Source organism: Nipponia nippon, unplaced genomic scaffold (assembly GCF_047370975.1).
Source record: "Nipponia nippon isolate SJK-2023a ecotype South Korea unplaced genomic scaffold, ASM4737097v1 scaffold_33, whole genome shotgun sequence".
Classification (NCBI taxonomy): Eukaryota; Metazoa; Chordata; class Aves; order Pelecaniformes; family Threskiornithidae; genus Nipponia; species Nipponia nippon.
The window spans coordinates 4,756,253-4,772,383 of record NW_028262351.1 but is presented as its reverse complement, the minus strand read 5'-3'; the positions used below and the strand labels follow the sequence as shown (position 1 = coordinate 4,772,383).

Here is a 16,131-nt window from a genome sequence, read left to right as displayed (position 1 = left end):
TGTTGTGGGATCTCCACCCCTTCCTTGGAGTTTAGACTGAGTAAAGTCGGCATACCCTGAATAGCACACTGTTGCAGAAATGAGAAAGCGTTTCCTGTAACTTTAAACCTGGTAAAGCAAGGGATCTTGTCCTGTAAGGTAAATTCTGTATTCAGAAGTACCTAGAATTTTTTTTTACATCCCAATGAATTGTTCTGACAAAAATATGTGGCTAATAGATCCCACATTTTCCCTTAATTCCTGGGACTTCACATTTGAAATTGGTACTGTAATAATGACAGGATTAACAGTGTTCTGGCAACAGCTGGTTTGTACTCTGCACATACCCAAGCTGTGGGCAGAAGAGTGTTTATTCCTGCAGGTCTCTTCCTTCTCCCACTGAAGTAAGTACCACAGACTTCAGCAGGATTGGGCACTAAGCAAGGATACACCAGGATTGCTTATCCATATCCCATATATTAAACAGATTAATTGAATGTTGAGATTTTCTGTTTCCTAACAGTTTCAGACTAAAGCAATTGCTGTTGGAGGGTTCTGGTAGAATGTCTGTGTAATTCCTTAAGGTGGAAAAATCTTCAACTACTCGATCTGTTTTGATTAACATGGCAGGGGAGTACACGCAGTACAGAGATTACTCCTCAGGTGGTAGAATGTATAATGCTATTTCCTGCTACCAAGAGCTCTGGGGAAGCAAGCTTATCCCGAGATTTATAAAATAAAAATAGCACTAGATCTAGAAGACTCACCTTCTTTCAGACTGCTTCTTCAAAATCGGTAAAAGTGCCTTTAGTCTATTGTGCATTCATATCACACAGTGTGACAACAGCTCAGTTCTGAAAGGGGCTGCTCACTGAATTCAATGCCTTCAGAACTGATACTGAATGCAATTGCAGATGTGTCTTTCTCATCTATCAGCAGATAGACCTTGAGGAATATTAGTGCTGGACTCCTTTAAAAAACATGTCTGGGAAGTTTTCAAAGTCAGTATTATGGCTCTTCTATTACCGAGGGTGCCAACAAATTTTCCAACAAGTATACTCAAGATCAGCCCTTCCTCCAGCACCAAGTCTAGTCAGGGCTCTGTGCACCACTTGAGCAAAGTGTTAGAGCTTGCAATGTAGCGGTTTCATATGACTACAACTAAATCAGGAAGTGCTGAAATATTAGATAAGCTGTCCTCGTATTGGCAATTATAGCCAAAACCTAAGTCACCTTTAACCTTATATTTGGTAAACTCAATGGAATGGACTTCTGTTACTGCTCTCTGCAGCTCAGGTTTTTCCATACCATGAATCATTCTTGTCCCTGTTTGCTGAATTTTCCAGGCTTTCCAACATCCTTTTTAAAGCAGTATTATATTATAATAGCTGTCTAACTAATGGTATATACAGATGTAGTGTCACCTTCCTACTCATTCATTCAAGAACTCTGCAAATGCTATTTGCAACAGGATTGTGCTGGAGCACTTCCTCAGTCCTATGCAATGGCCCTTAGATGTTGGCTGGAGTCAGAGTTTTCCAAGTCGGGTGTTGCATCATCCCATGGTTGACATTCTTTGCCTCTGGCCTAGGACATGGCTTACAGTCTGTTGAGCAAGTGCACAGTAGAGCTGGAGAGTACAGGTGGTTTCTTCCAAGACCACTTGTCAATTGAACTTTGAAAATGGGATGGAAAACACTTACTGTTTGGTGCAGTAGGATCTAAATTAAAATTACACCTTTCCCTGTAAACTGCCCCCTCTTTGTCTGTAAGATATAATTTACTCTAAGCCTCTCCACATTTCTCCCATTATTTTCCCAGACAGTGGCAACGCTGCATTCAGGCAGCTGTCAAGGTCTTAAGAGATTACTGGATCACATTGATTTTTTTAAGGCCAATACTTTCCTTTGCCAAGTAAGTGGATGTTCTGGGAACTCACTTAAAGATGCTGATTTACTAAATGCATCTCTTTTACCTGGAATAACTGCTAAACAAATGAAAACATTTTTGTGAAACCTAAGGAATTGGTCAGTAAGGTTTCTAAAATCTTTCTGATTTAGTTACAGTACAGTGTAATGCAGAATGGTACTATCAGTTTTGTCACACAGACAAATGGGAGACTACATCCCCATTATCTTCAAGTGACTCCTAGGTTCATTTCAGGATCCTTTTTCAGAATGGGTGCTGTTTTCAGATCTCACTACAGTTTTGTTCCAGTCTGCTTCAGGGACCATACCCCTGAACCCAAGCACTGCTTTGCTTTCTGTTCCTCTACATAATTTTCTATCACCAATGCAGACTTCCCCTGCGGCGCTTGCTGCTGGAAGCAGGTTTTCTGTAGTGCTCTGTACCTCCTCAATTCTCTAACCTGTTTCAAGAGTCATCCTAGTAAACACCGACAGGCCCTTCATTTAATCCTTCTTTTCTCCTCTCCTTCTGTTATTAATTTTTACATAGTTTTTCACATTATCAGCCCATCATAGTAAGGTTTTATTTTCTTACATGCCTGTAATATAGTCAGGGACTTAGTCATAGAACATTCAAAAGATGTCATATAAAATAAAAGTAAATTATGCCATGGTACTGCACACTGATCAGCTTTTAAAAGAGTAGGTACAAAATATCATTCCATAATGAAATATTCAATTGTAGGGAGATTAAGGAGCAAATGATTTGAATAAGAGAGACTTTTTCCTAGAGAAAGGTGACTGTACTTGGCATCTTTAGTAAAAAATATGAATTACGTTGTAGTAAAGATAAGGGCTGGCGACCGGAAGATCACGCGATGTACGGAAAGAGTTAAGGGTTAACCCTCCCTTGTCTCCGCCCCTTATAACATAACACGCCTACTGCTGAGAGCATAAAGGTAAACTACTGCGCAATAAACGAGGAAGCTGAACACCCACACTGTGTGTGCTGACTGTTCCTTCCCCAGCCCGGGTCGGCTGGAGATCCGCCGGTATAACCTTGATATGTAACGAACGCTACATAGTGGTGACCCCGACGTGATCGGCTGCAGGCAGCAGCGATGGAGCTCGCGGAACTCGTAAAGGTACTAAAGTCGGTAGCGACGGAGGTGGGCGAGGATGGGGCGATAAGGAAAAGGCCCACGGGCGACTGCATCCAATGGATGCTACGCCGGGGAGTGCTCGGCGCTCCCACAGAAGTTTTGGACACCCCAAATTGGGGAAAAATACGCAACGAGCTGACAGAAGCGGTCATAAGTAATGTTGGAGGAGCCAGTGACCGGCTTCGCGCCTGGGGATCAGTAGAAAGGGTGCTCAAGAAGGGGTTTGCGGCAAAGCGGTGCTGGCTTGCCGCACGTAGCGCGCTGATGGGGCATGATTCTCCTGGGAAGGAAAAGCCAACAAGTTTAGTCTCGGAGGGGACACAGGCTGGCTGGGAAGGAGTGGCCTGTGGGACACAGACGGAACCGTTGTTACTGGGGGCTGAGCCAACGGAGGAAGGGGAGGCGCAGGGAGGCTATGGCGAAGCGGGAACAAAGGAGTCGGGAAAGGTGTTCCCGATACAAGTGGGGAGTTTAGAGCGGCCGCCCACGGAACCTTCGGCACCTCCTGCACCGGCGGATCTGCCACCTCCTCAATACCCCTGGGGCGAGTTGCAACAATGTGTGGAAAGGGAGCTGACTGATAGGTTGCTGGATTGGGTCCCGGGGGCTGATGCGGGATCCCAGCGGTATCGCGAATTACGTGAAGGAAGATGGCGGGAAGGAGAAAAGGAGGGCAAGACACCATCACCTTCTGAGGACACCCCGTTGCATCCCAGTGATCGACGGGTGCTGGACACACAGAGAGCAGAGCGCAGGAAAGGATCTGAGGAACAAGGAGAACCGGCGTCACGGCTGAGAACATCTGGGGGGAGGGGGTGGTAGGGCTCCCCCGGCACTGCCAGTGATACCTGAGCTACCAGAGGGACCCCCTACCCCTGGGGCAGTGGGAAAGCGAACTGGTATTCCCTCACAGTGGAGGGAGCCTGTACACGATTACCCCATAAGCTCTGATAGCAGTGAGGACGGAGGGGGCGACAAGGGATCCTCGATTGTTGCTTATCCTGTGTGTTCCAAAGGTCCCCTCTGGGAGGCAGGGGTAAACCCTCGAGGGTTGCAGCCCAACTAAATATGGCAGTCTGATGTTACGATTTATGAACCCTTTAATCCACGTAAGTATCTGCATGTCACAGTTGATACCTGAGCTGCTTCCAGAGATTGTATATATGGTTTCATAATCTCTAACAGCAACTGTTCCTTCATCAACTGCAAGCTGTGCTCTGTAAAACAAACCTACATATTAGAATAATTCATTTATCTATAGTGAGTGAAATTTCAGTTGACTTACACAAACATACATGTATGCACACACTCCCTGAAAATCCCTGAAGCAAAGAACTTGCGTAAGCATTAGGATTTCATACTATGGGCTACATTATGACTCATATGAAAATTCTATTACTTCAGAGGGGAAGGGTAAACAAGTTCCTTTCTAACCTTTCACATCACCAGTCACAGCCTGGCTTATGGGTATTAGCTGCTTCTGGCAGGGCTATCTCACAGTCTTATTAAATCTTCCGATCCTTTGCTCCTAATGTATCTTCCTTTTTGTAGTCTATCACATCCATATTCTCCCTTTCTCTTATGAAAGACAGTTACTAGACTTAGAATTGCATTGCTAAAATCACAGTCCTTAGCTGCTTGAGATCTTACATGAAAGGTGACTTGAAATTTTTATTAAGCTTTCCAGCAACCCATAACAGACATAAGGAGTAGCATTCCTGCTCAGAGCCAGAGAAACAGAAGCAACTGGACATGAACAGACCGCTAAGTTCACAGTGACAGTCAAGGAGAGCAGCCAAGTATTCACTGCCTTCCTCTGACCATCACAATTGGAACCCAATCAGTTGCATGCGCACAATTCTGGCACCCTGCTCATCTCACCCTGGAGCTGGCCCTCAGCATATTGCTTCAGCTGCTTCCCAAGGAAAGGGAAGAACCCCTCGTTCCTCATTACTTGCTCCCAGAGGTGACTTGTGCCTTTGTGTGTACATCTGTACCCCCACCAATACTGCATGAGGAGCAGGAATACAGAGCATAGTCACCTCACCTTCAGCGTTGTTACTGGGGGTGGGTGTGTGTGTGTAAAGGAAAGAGAAAAGACCATAGTACAAGACAAATGCTGAAGCACTATGTAAGAGACTGCAGGAAAAAAGGAACCACTTCTGGGATCAGACCATGACTCACTTCCTACAAGCTCTCTCCTCCAGCACAGCCTCCACCACAGCACTTGAAGCAATGGACTGAAGAGGCAAGTCACATTTGCCTAGTAACCACCCACATATGAAATGGGTATTCCCTTCCAGCTTTTGGATCTTCAACCATGGCACGATGTTAGGAGGAACGAGGCCACTGCTTCTCCTCCAAGAAAGGGCTAGGGAACCAATTTGCAGCAGTCAAGATGCCATGGCTGCTACCAAGTGCTGAGCCATGGGAGAGTATGATTGAGTGAGACACCCAGAGGTGGTATCAGCTCACAGGGTCTGTGAGGACCCTGGGGAGCAGGAAAGGGTGATAGCTGGAGCACCCCCAGCCACAGAACACCAAAGCAGGAGGTCCAGGGTTTCTGCATCCAAGATCAATGCATTTTGTCCACTCCACTTCTAACCCACTAGAAATTATCCCCAAAAGCTGGGCTTCAAACTGCCTCTTTGGGTACATATGCTCATAGGACAGAGAAGTCCAGACAGGCAATCAACAATGATTGATTTAATGGGGTCACAAACAAAGTTCTGAGCATCAGAACTGGATGTTCATGGGTTGAGGTAGTTGATCCAGCTGCAGGGAATTTTGCAGAACAGGTGAAAGAAGGAGGGGCCACCTGGTATGGGCACCAGCAGGGAGAGCCCACAGGAAGTCTGAGGAACTAGCTTTTTTGCCACCCACCCACCCCCTTTGCTTTTCCTTTTTCAGTGCAGGATGTGCTGCTTGCATTCTTTCACAGCCTTTGATAATGGACACATTTTACCAAGCACATGGGCAGGCAGCCCACATCTGAACTCAGGGCCTGAAATTATAGGGTAGAGAAAACTTGTGGATTTCAGTTTTGTGTATTGTACTTCTGCACACAGGTGGTACAAGAGGCACTCCATCTCTCAGCTGTAAGGCTACAGCAGAATACAGCTTTCATGTATGATCCCCTATTTCTCCCAGTGATCCACTCCAGCCTTGTCTACTAAGTGTATTATTTCATCCATTTTTTGAGGGTTCCCTTGGACCATACTTGAATTGGCTATCTATCTCAGGGATACCAGAGATCCAGGTTCACGCCCAGGGCAAGTCATTCCTCCACACACATCATCCATTTGCTTTACACATACATCTGGGACGTACATGCCAGAAGGAAGCACAGTGCACACTGGAGCTGCAGCACAGACAGACTCACTGTGATGCCTAACTCCAGGACCAGCAGCAGCTGGTAAGAAACACCTTCCAGATGTGGACTCCTTGACCCAGCCCAATAGGAAGACAGAGACTTTATGTAAATTCCTTCTTTCAGCAGCAGTTTATTTTCTCTCCTGCTTGCTCTGGGTGTCCTTCGATTGCAGTAGTATAACTCTGAGAGCTGATATATTTCACTTGCAATCTGAGAACAGGCAAAGACTTTTATACTTAACAAAATAAAACGTTTCTTCACATAGCAATTTGTGTCTGGTCATGAGAGCCACTGCCCTCTGGAAAGCACTTTTGCTTGATCAACCCCAACATCATCTCATCCCCACATCTACCCTTATCACCCTGAACCAGTGTATAGTGGAAGTATAGTGGAAGGCTATTATAGCAACGGCCCAACAACTATGATTTGGAAACAGCCAGGCAGACTGGGGCTCTTGCTGCACTGATAGTGCTTAGAATGCTGCAGGTATAGTCTTGTAGACTAAAGTCATCCTAATGAAGAAGTCCCACACAACCTACTGACCCACAGATCAAAAACAAGCTTACATGGAACCTTCCAAAAGGTAAAGCCTACTCAGTTATGGATCATTAAGGGCCTGAAAATAAGTTGGGAGCTCTAGGCATGTGGCATCTAGTTCCTGGCCAGATCTAGTTCTGGCTCCTGGTACGTAGCCCTTGCAGTAACCTCTTTTACCCTCAATTTAGCAGCCCGCTGCTGGTATCCCACAGGGGGAAGATAACCCTGCAAATTCTTGTGATGCAGACAACTCTTCAGTCAGTCAGCAGCTCTTGCCCTGAGCTTGGTGGTGGCAGCGTATGGCAAGTCAACTGTACTCATTGTATGGAAGAGTGGCTGCATGGGTAAGGTAAAACATCTTGAGATAAAGTTAGCATTGCAACCTCCCCTTTAAGCTCTCTGGAGCCTCCTGCTCTTCTTCCACAGTATTAAGATATCCTTTTATCTTGACACACTGCCACAGCAGGAACAGGGTAACCAGCAAGGCAGGTCTCACTTCCTCAAGGCAGTGAAATAAGGGTCACAGGGAGAACAGGACACACTCTAAAGCGGCACTCCCAGTGTCACAGGGCCTGTGGATAGGTGTCACAAAGAGCTCACTGCATTGGTTCTACAGAGGCTTCCTAAAATCAGGCAGCGTGGATATCATGCCACTGAGGCACTGCTGTCAGGGGCACCTTCTCTTGGACAGTCTGTGGAAGAAATCTAATCTAAGAATATTTAAATAAGGCCACTGATTTAAGGCTTTCTTTTCACTTCAGAAGTTCTTTTCAGTCATAATAAACTGGTAAGAATTTAACTCTCATGAAGGACACTGTGGTTTGTGATTTCCCTTTTATACAAGGATATTTTAAGGCCAGTTAAAGGTATCTGAAGTAAACCGAGTGATGCACTAGAAAACTTTGTAGTGCCTAGTACAGAGAGAGAAAGTTAATTCACAGTGATTATTTAAGAATATGGTTTTGGATACCTTGAGAAACATCTCAGATTTCTAAAGACAGACAAGAAAAGTCTTACCCATTGCTGAAGATAGAGCGGTATGGTGGAAGGTGTATTGGGTTTGCGTGGCAAAGTTTTGGTAGCAGGGGGGCTACAGGGGTGGCTTCTGTGAGAAACTACTAGAAGCTTCCCCTCTGTCCAATAGAGCCAATGCCAGCCGGCTTCAAGATGGACCCACTGCTGGCCAAGGCCGAGCCAAACCAGCAATGGTGGTAGCGCCTCTGCGATAACATATTTAAGAAGGGGGGAGGAAACCTGCACACAATTGCAGCTGGAGAGACGAGTGAGAATATGTGAGAGGAACAACTCTGCAGACACCAAGGTCAGCAAAGAAGGAAGGGGAGGAGGTGGTCCAGGCACCAGAGCAGAGATTCCCCTGCAGCCCGTGGTGAAGATCACGGTGAGGCAGGCTGTCCCCCTGCAGCCCATGGAGGTTAGCGGTGGAGCAGATATCCACCCTGCAGCCCATGGAGGACCCCACGCCAGAGCAGGTGGATGCCCAAAGGAGGCTGTGACCCCGTGGGAAGACTGCGCTAGAGCAGACTCCTGGCAGGACCTGTGGACCCGTGGAGAGAAAGGAGCCCAGGCTGGAGCAGGTTTGCTGGCAGAACTTTTGACCCCGCAGGGGACCCACACTGGAGCAGTCCGTTCCTGAAGGACTGCACCCCATGGAAGGGACCCACACTGGAGCAGTTTGTGAAGAACTGCAGTCTGTGGGAAGGACTCACATTGGAGAAGTTCATGGAGGACTGTCGCCGGTGGGAGGGACCCCACGCTGGAGCAGGGGAAGAGTGTGAGGAGTCCTGCCCCTGAGGAGGAAGGAGTGGCAGAGACAACGTATGATGAACTGACCGCAATCCCCATTCCCTGTCCCCCTGCACCGCTCGGGGGGAGGAAGGAGAGGAGTTGGGAGCGAAGTTGAGCCCGGGAAGAAGGGAGGGGTAGGGGAAGGTGTTTTAAAATTTAGTTTTTATTTTCTCATTACCTTACTCTGATTTGATTGCTAATAAATTAAACTAATTTCCCCAAGTTGAGTCTGTTTTGCCTTTGACAGTAATTGGTGAGTGATCTCTCCTTGCCCTTATCTCAACCCATGAGCCTTTCGTTATATTTTCTCTCCCCCTGTCCAGCTGAGGAGGGGAGTGATCATTGCAGTCTACAACTTCCTCACAAGGGGAAGAGGAGGGGCAGGCACTGATCTCTTCTCCCTGGTGACCAATGATAAAACCCGAGGGAATGGCAGGAAGATATGCCAGGGGAGGTTTAGGTTGGACATTAGGAAAAGGTTCTTCACGCAGAGGGTGGTGGAGCACTGGAACAGGCTCCCCTGGGAGGTAGTCACGGCGCCAAGCCTGATAACATTCAGGAAGCAATTGGACAGTGCCCTCAGACATATGGTGTGAATTTTGGGGTTGTCCTATGCAGGGACAGGAGTTGGACTTGATGATCCTTGCGGGTCCCTTCCAACTCAGGACATTCTATGATAGAGCGGCTTTGGTAGGCACCTGGCATCCAGCCAGGGTCAAACCACCACAACGGGTTTTCACTTGTAGGCAAACCACTTGACATAAGACAACACGTCACAGTTGGTGACAAAGGGTCAGCAAAATAAAGAGGTGGGAATACCATTACAGCATCACCTACGAAAAAAACCCACCAATTACTACCTCTGAAGAATTGAGTACCGCTGTTTATTCTAACTGTATCCTAAAATATTTCCTGTCTTTGGAATTAGAGTATTTGTACTTGTCTACCTTTTAAGATAAAGTGCAATGATCCCACACGCAGAACTGCTATATTCTGGGCTGCAAATGTACATTGGACATTCAAAACCAAAATTACCCCAAAATAAAGATGCAGCATATTCATAAATGGAAGATTTCATTTAGAAAATACAATGGGGGGGGGAACATTCCATCTAGCTAAGAGGCACAAACCTCTTCACTTGGCTGCCTTCAGAAACTGGAAGCGCAAAGCACACAGTTACTGTTGGCTCACTTTAAGGGTAGGCAAGTATTTACTTTTCCTCACATATCTAAAAATATGCATTTTTTAAAGTTTGTCCACATCTATTTCAGTGCTATAACAAAAGTATTTAAGTCATTAATGGTTCTGATTACTGATTCATGTTGATTGAGTACCTTGACAGTTTCCCTACCAAATTACTCACAGCTGAAGGCACACCACTAACATTAGTATCACAAAGCTATTGATACATAATTCACTATTAAGTGTACTATGTAGCATATCTGCCAATTTCAAATTTGTACTTGAGGAGGTTGGGTTGGGGTTTTTTGGGGTTTTTTTTGTTGTTTTTGTTTTTTAAATGAAAGTTCTTATCAGTCACTGAGCTTGTTATCAGGAGCCTCAGACAAGAATGCAGATTGTTATCAGGGGACTCAGACAAGAATGCACCCAAGGACATGACTTTCCAAGTGTGACTGGCATATCCTGGGGGAGTGCAGATAAACCCATTGAAACCAAGACAAAGAACCTGAGAAGACAAGACCACATCTGGAAGAAAAGACTCAGAGTTCATGAAAAGAACACTAAGAGACACCTCTTCAATAACCACTAGGAACCACCAGGGACTATCGAAGACCCCCCATGGAAGCCCTCGGAGACTCAGGCCACATGTGTAAAGACTATGCAAATATGATAATTAGTTCCAGGAAATAGAATGAATATGTATAGTAATTCCGGGAAATCCAGTGCATATGTATGTAACAGGGGGATATAAGCTTTGACTGATGCAACATATGGCATGCACGTTAGGTGGAACTATCCCCCGTGCATCCAGCGCTGCAATAAAGAGAATGCTTGCTTCTTAATGCTACATTGGTGTTAAGAGGTTTATTCCCGATTTTGGTGACAAGCTTGCATAATTTATATAAACATTCACTGCTGCCTGGCACTTTTTCCTTTGTAACTTGTGTGCAGGGACAGGTCAGGGAGCATCGGAGATGTTGAGTGAGGCGGGGGGTGTTATCTGCTGAGTCACCACTGCACCAGAACATTATTATGCCAACCAGGCCTCCTCCTTCAGCCTTTCAGTTTTATTCTTCCTGACAGAAGTACAAAAGTAATCCACTAATTTTGTTTTCTTGCCTTTAAAGACAATCTGAATTCCTTTCTGTGCCCCTCTGATTTATCCTGGTTGCTGGAAAACTGACATTAAACCCTCACCTTTTCTGAGGATCACCAGGTTACAGGTCTGTACATTGGTTTGACAGGCAGAAGGGTGAGAGTTGTGCATAATGAACTACTTGACTGTCATCTGACTGACTGGTCTTGCAATATTATGTTTGACTCATTAATCCTTTCTGAAAGCTAGAAAGTTATCAGAATAATCTATACATAGAATGTATTCACAGGGTATTAAGAGCAGTGCTATATGCAGGGGAGCATTCCCTGCTAATATCCCACATTTACTCAAATATTATGCAATTAACAGAAGCATCTTGCAATTACATCTCTGACTGATGGAAGATGTGGCCATTATTCAAGGAAATACAGTACACTGCTTATGAATCAGATTCTCAGGGGTCAGAGCTGAAGGCTAAAGTAAATCTTAAAGGTAGTCGTAGAAGTCATTAGACCTGTGATTTGCAGCGTTAGCTACAACCTCTGGGGAAAAAAAGTGGGATTAGACTAATTTCTGCCAGATTATGTGGCTTTTTTGCCCAGACAATCAGATTTTTTTTTTAATGCCAAAGGAGAGGTTTTCTCCTTGAGAGAAAGGTAACTGAACTGACAATACAGAAAACATACAAGACAAAGCAACTTTTTTCTGTTTTGGCTGGTTTGACATACCAGAAATGACACATTTAGAGCCCAAATGAGTAATACTCAGAGCTAAATCATTAGTGGGGAAAAAACCCACAACAAACCAACCAACAAAAAACCCAAACAACTAACTCTCAAATTTAAAGTTCACACATTATTTACCCACTTACTGTAACTTGAAAACGATTCAGGACTCTGAGGATGTTCTTCATTTTCACAAGATTCTTGGTTGAGATTTAAGTTTTGTTTCTTTTTAACATGAGATATCACGAAAAAACACGACCCAGTGAGCATAATCAAAGGCCCCATGCTTTGAAGTGACAGGAATCCACAGCTCTGGAAGGCCACATAAGAACTGCCAGCATGGTTGAGCTGTACACTGCACCAGCTGGGGCTGCAGCCAGAAACCCAAATGCCCAGGATGATAATTAGCATTCCACTAGTTAAGAACAAGAATCCAAAGATGAGAAACTGGGCAAACTGACAGCTCCCTCAACAAAAAACAAGGCTGTACACCTACTCATTTTGCAATTGTATTTGGCTTATGTAGAACCTAGCCCTTGATCGTGCCACAAACCAGTCCAGTTAGAGCCAGCACAGGCCCAGCAGCCTTAAGGACCCTGTTACAGTCACTGAAGGGTCCAGATGGGCACCACTGGGGAATAAAGACTGAAAGCAGGAATTCAGTGCAGAGCAATACAGCTCCAAAACCAAAAATAAATAAAAAAAAAGTTTTCCATGCTGTCCATTATTTCCTTCACCTCCTGGTGCAGGAACAGCCACTGGATACATTACAATAGAATCTCCTCAAGCAGATGAGGTTTGCTCTTCCCCTCCCTCCCCCCCCCCCATTAGCATTCAGTGGCAGAAAGCTACAGTAGATCTGTGAACATAAAAATACACAAATCAAAAGAAGAAAAAAAACAAACAGTGGGACTAGCTAAATTAGAATATTTACTCCTGCATTTGCTACTCAGCCTATTAGAATTGTATACTCGGTGTATTTTCTGTTTTGCAGTATCTCCATTATGGAATAAAGGGCCTAATCAAGTTTGCTGACATTGAATACAGACAAAAGGACAGAACTTGCTTTATAGTTAGACTGAAAACAATTGTAATTGCTGTTGCACAGCTAAATGAATCGTTTCTTTAGATATACAGTCTTATGATTAAGGGGCCATTATTTTCAAAGGCTGAATCTTGGGAACAAGGACAGGCTAGCTTTCCCCTTAAAAACAGAAAGCTAGGGGAAATTTCTGTAGTGAATGGCAGGAAGTGACAGCTCTTGAGAGAAAGAGCAAATGAATATTGATGACTACTGGACTTTTAACCAAGTAAATCTTCTAATACATACCTTTCAAATCATATAAATCTTGCTTCTCCTTCCCAAGGCAACAGAGACTTTTCAGTTTCTCTCCCTAAATCAGTTTCCCATCCTATATAGCCACAAGAGCAAGTATACAGAAGATTTTTGGTTCTGTTCTGAAAAGACAAAAAGAAAAAAGCCATACTAAAGACTGTGTACTTCAAGTCTCACTGATTCCATACTCAGCATTGGTAAGCATATTGCTCCCACACTTACTTTCAACTTCCCCTTCTCCAGAATCCTTTGCCTGTGCTCCAAGAAAGCTTTAAAAGGAAATATAACAAAGGTGGCTCCCAGAAGGCTTCTGAGGCTATCACAGCCCACGGGAGCCTAGATTCAGAAGTAAAATAGAAGAAAACAGAAACTAGTGCTGAAGCCAGTAACTGCATGTGTACTGGTTTCAGCTGGGATAGAGTTAATTTTCTCTCTAGTAGCTGGTATAGTGCTGTGTTTTGGGTTTAGGATGAGAATAATGTTGATAACACACTGATGTTTTAGTTGTTGCTAAGCAGTGCTTACACTAGTCAAGGACTTTTCAGCTTCCCATGCTCTGCCCGGTGCACAAGAAGCTGGAAGGGAGCACAGCCAGGACAGCTGACCCAGACTGGCCAAAGGGCCATTCCATACCATATGATGTCATGCTCAGTATATAAACTGGGGGAAGAAGAAGGAAGGGGGGGACATTCGGAGTGATGGCATTTTGTCTTCCCAAGTAACCGTTATGCATGATGGAGCCCTGCTTTCCTGAGGATGGCTGAACACCTGCCTGCCGATGGGAAGTAGTGAATGAATTCCTTGTTTTGCTTTGCCTATTTAACTGTTCTATTTTATTTTAGTTCAATTATTAAACTGTTCTTATCTCAACACACGAGTTTTCTCCCTTTTACCCTTCCGATTCTCTCCCCCATCCCACCGGGGGGGAGGGAGTGAGCGAGCGGCTGTGTGGTGCTTAGTTGCTAGCTGGGGTTAAACCACGACAATACGGCAGTATGGATGACAAGTCTGCTGGATGTGGACAGACTGGGGCAGGGAAAAAGTCTGACTGAAAGTCAGGATAGAGTGCCATTCAGTGAGCTCTAGAAAAATGTTTATTTCTACCATTACCCACAAGGAAGTCTGTACTGCTCTGACACTCCGGCCTACAGGGATCAGATGGATACCATGGTGACTAGCAACCACAAAGATCTCTGTCCAAGTGGCTACCATCCATCAAAAGCTAACCTGAAACCCAGGGGAATTTCAGACTATGGAAAATAACAAGCCTGGATGGACCATGAGAGAGCTGTCCCCTACCAAGAGTAGGAGGTACTTAAACGTGCCCATATTGCAGTGTTTTAACACTGCCCTGGTTCTCCTCACCAGCAGTCTCCCAGGACAGACTTCTTTGTCTACAACTTGGATATATCAGTTAGAATATATAGGGACTGGAGGAGTTTGTCACAGATGGAAGCAGAGAATCAGCTTAGTTACTGCTGTTTGTTAGTTAACCTTCAGCCTCTATTGCCCTGCTACTAATTCAGATGACTAGAAGCTAAAATTCAGGTTAGATTGATGACTCCTTACATATGCCTCAACAGTTATTCCACAAGAAAACCAAAGTATTCTGTGATTTCTGGAAGCAAACCGTTGAACATGTGTCAGCCACAACAAGCTCCATGTCATTCCCCAGTAACTGCAGCGCCCCACTGGGATGAAAACAAAACACAACCATAAAAACCACTAGTCACTCAAATACATAATTATCTGTCTGCAATACAAGGCAATCTGTCGAGTCACTTTACTTAGCCACTTGTAAGAGTAGGACCCCATTTAAAGAAACAGCTGAGCAGATACACAAACGATGAAGTTATTAGATGTTTTACTGCTGAACATCAGACTAGACCCCCAGCAGCATACAGGTAAAAGGCACAGTAAGCATGAGACTTGACAGGCAAGGAAACGGGCTGCACCACACAGCAAGGCAGCCACTGCAGGAAGCAACAGTCTCCCAGCTGGCTATCTCGAATAGCAAAAGTAAGGGACCTGCCTTAATGCAGCCCATTACTCCAGTCAGTTAATTTGTAAACTATGTCTGTTAAGTATTTCTTCACTATTCTGAGTGCAGTCTATACTTTTACTAAGATTGGTTTGAAAAAACTGCTAGCTGAAGCACCCTTGGTAGAATAGTCACGGATTCATTTTGGAAAAAACAAACAAACAAAACAAACAGCTATACAGAGCACTAAAGATAGGACAGTATCTCAAGAAAAAGAAATTAAAGAAATTCTGATAGATTTCAAACTGAAGACCTTTAGCCAAGCACATTTTCAATACCACATGACTTTGAGTCAGTCTGAAGGCTCTCTTTCTGAGCAGAGAAAATAGATTAGGTTGGTCACTCCTCTTTCCTCAATTTCACTGGCCTTTCCTAAATTAATAAACTTCTTTCTGATAACTGCATATGTTCCCTGATGTCTGGAAATTTTCCCCATTTTCATAATTGATCTGATGTGGCTCAGAGTTACTGACAAATGCACAAAACAGAGTAAAGGGCCTCTGAAATACAAAAAAACACAGCAAAGCACAGTTTCAGACACAACTGTCTTGATATATTTTTCTGTTGAGGCACATTAACCATTATAACAGCAATACACTATAATTAGAGAGAAGTCTGAATCCTTTCTTCACAGTTCCCTCTAGGGAAGAAAACATGGAAATAAGTAAATTAGGACAAAAGGAAACAATGTGAAGGGAAAAAAATATACAAATGTTTAGCCCTTAAAAAGAAAAATCTACAGAGGTTTGCTCTCATTGCTCCAACACAGCGCCTACTTCTCTTCCACTAATCTTGTTGCTATGAGATTAAGTTAAAACACACATTAGAAATTAAGCATGCACTTACTTTCTTAATTTGTTCAGGCCACAAAAGATGGAACATTCAGAACACTCTGTTGTGGCTTTGAAGATTAAAGCCACAGATTTTATGCTGCAAAATCCAAGGGAGGACTACTTTTCATTTACGCTACCACCAAATTTTAATAG

The 16,131-nt window shown here is 44.3% G+C and overlaps 1 long non-coding RNA gene across 2 annotated transcripts; it reads left to right on the top strand.

The window, feature by feature from the left end:
- The first annotated feature begins 2,836 nt into the window (after positions 1-2,836).
- On the top strand, positions 2,837-10,872 carry LOC148054207 (uncharacterized). 2 transcript variants are annotated; one of them, XR_015707632.1, is made up of 3 exons: positions 2,837-3,031; positions 7,148-7,303; positions 8,104-10,872. It is a non-coding gene; the product is annotated as an uncharacterized LOC148054207 (long non-coding RNA). The 2 variants fall into 2 exon arrangements; XR_015707631.1 differs by having other exon boundaries at positions 7,148-7,308; positions 8,104-10,871.
- The last annotated feature ends 5,259 nt before the right edge of the window (positions 10,873-16,131 follow it).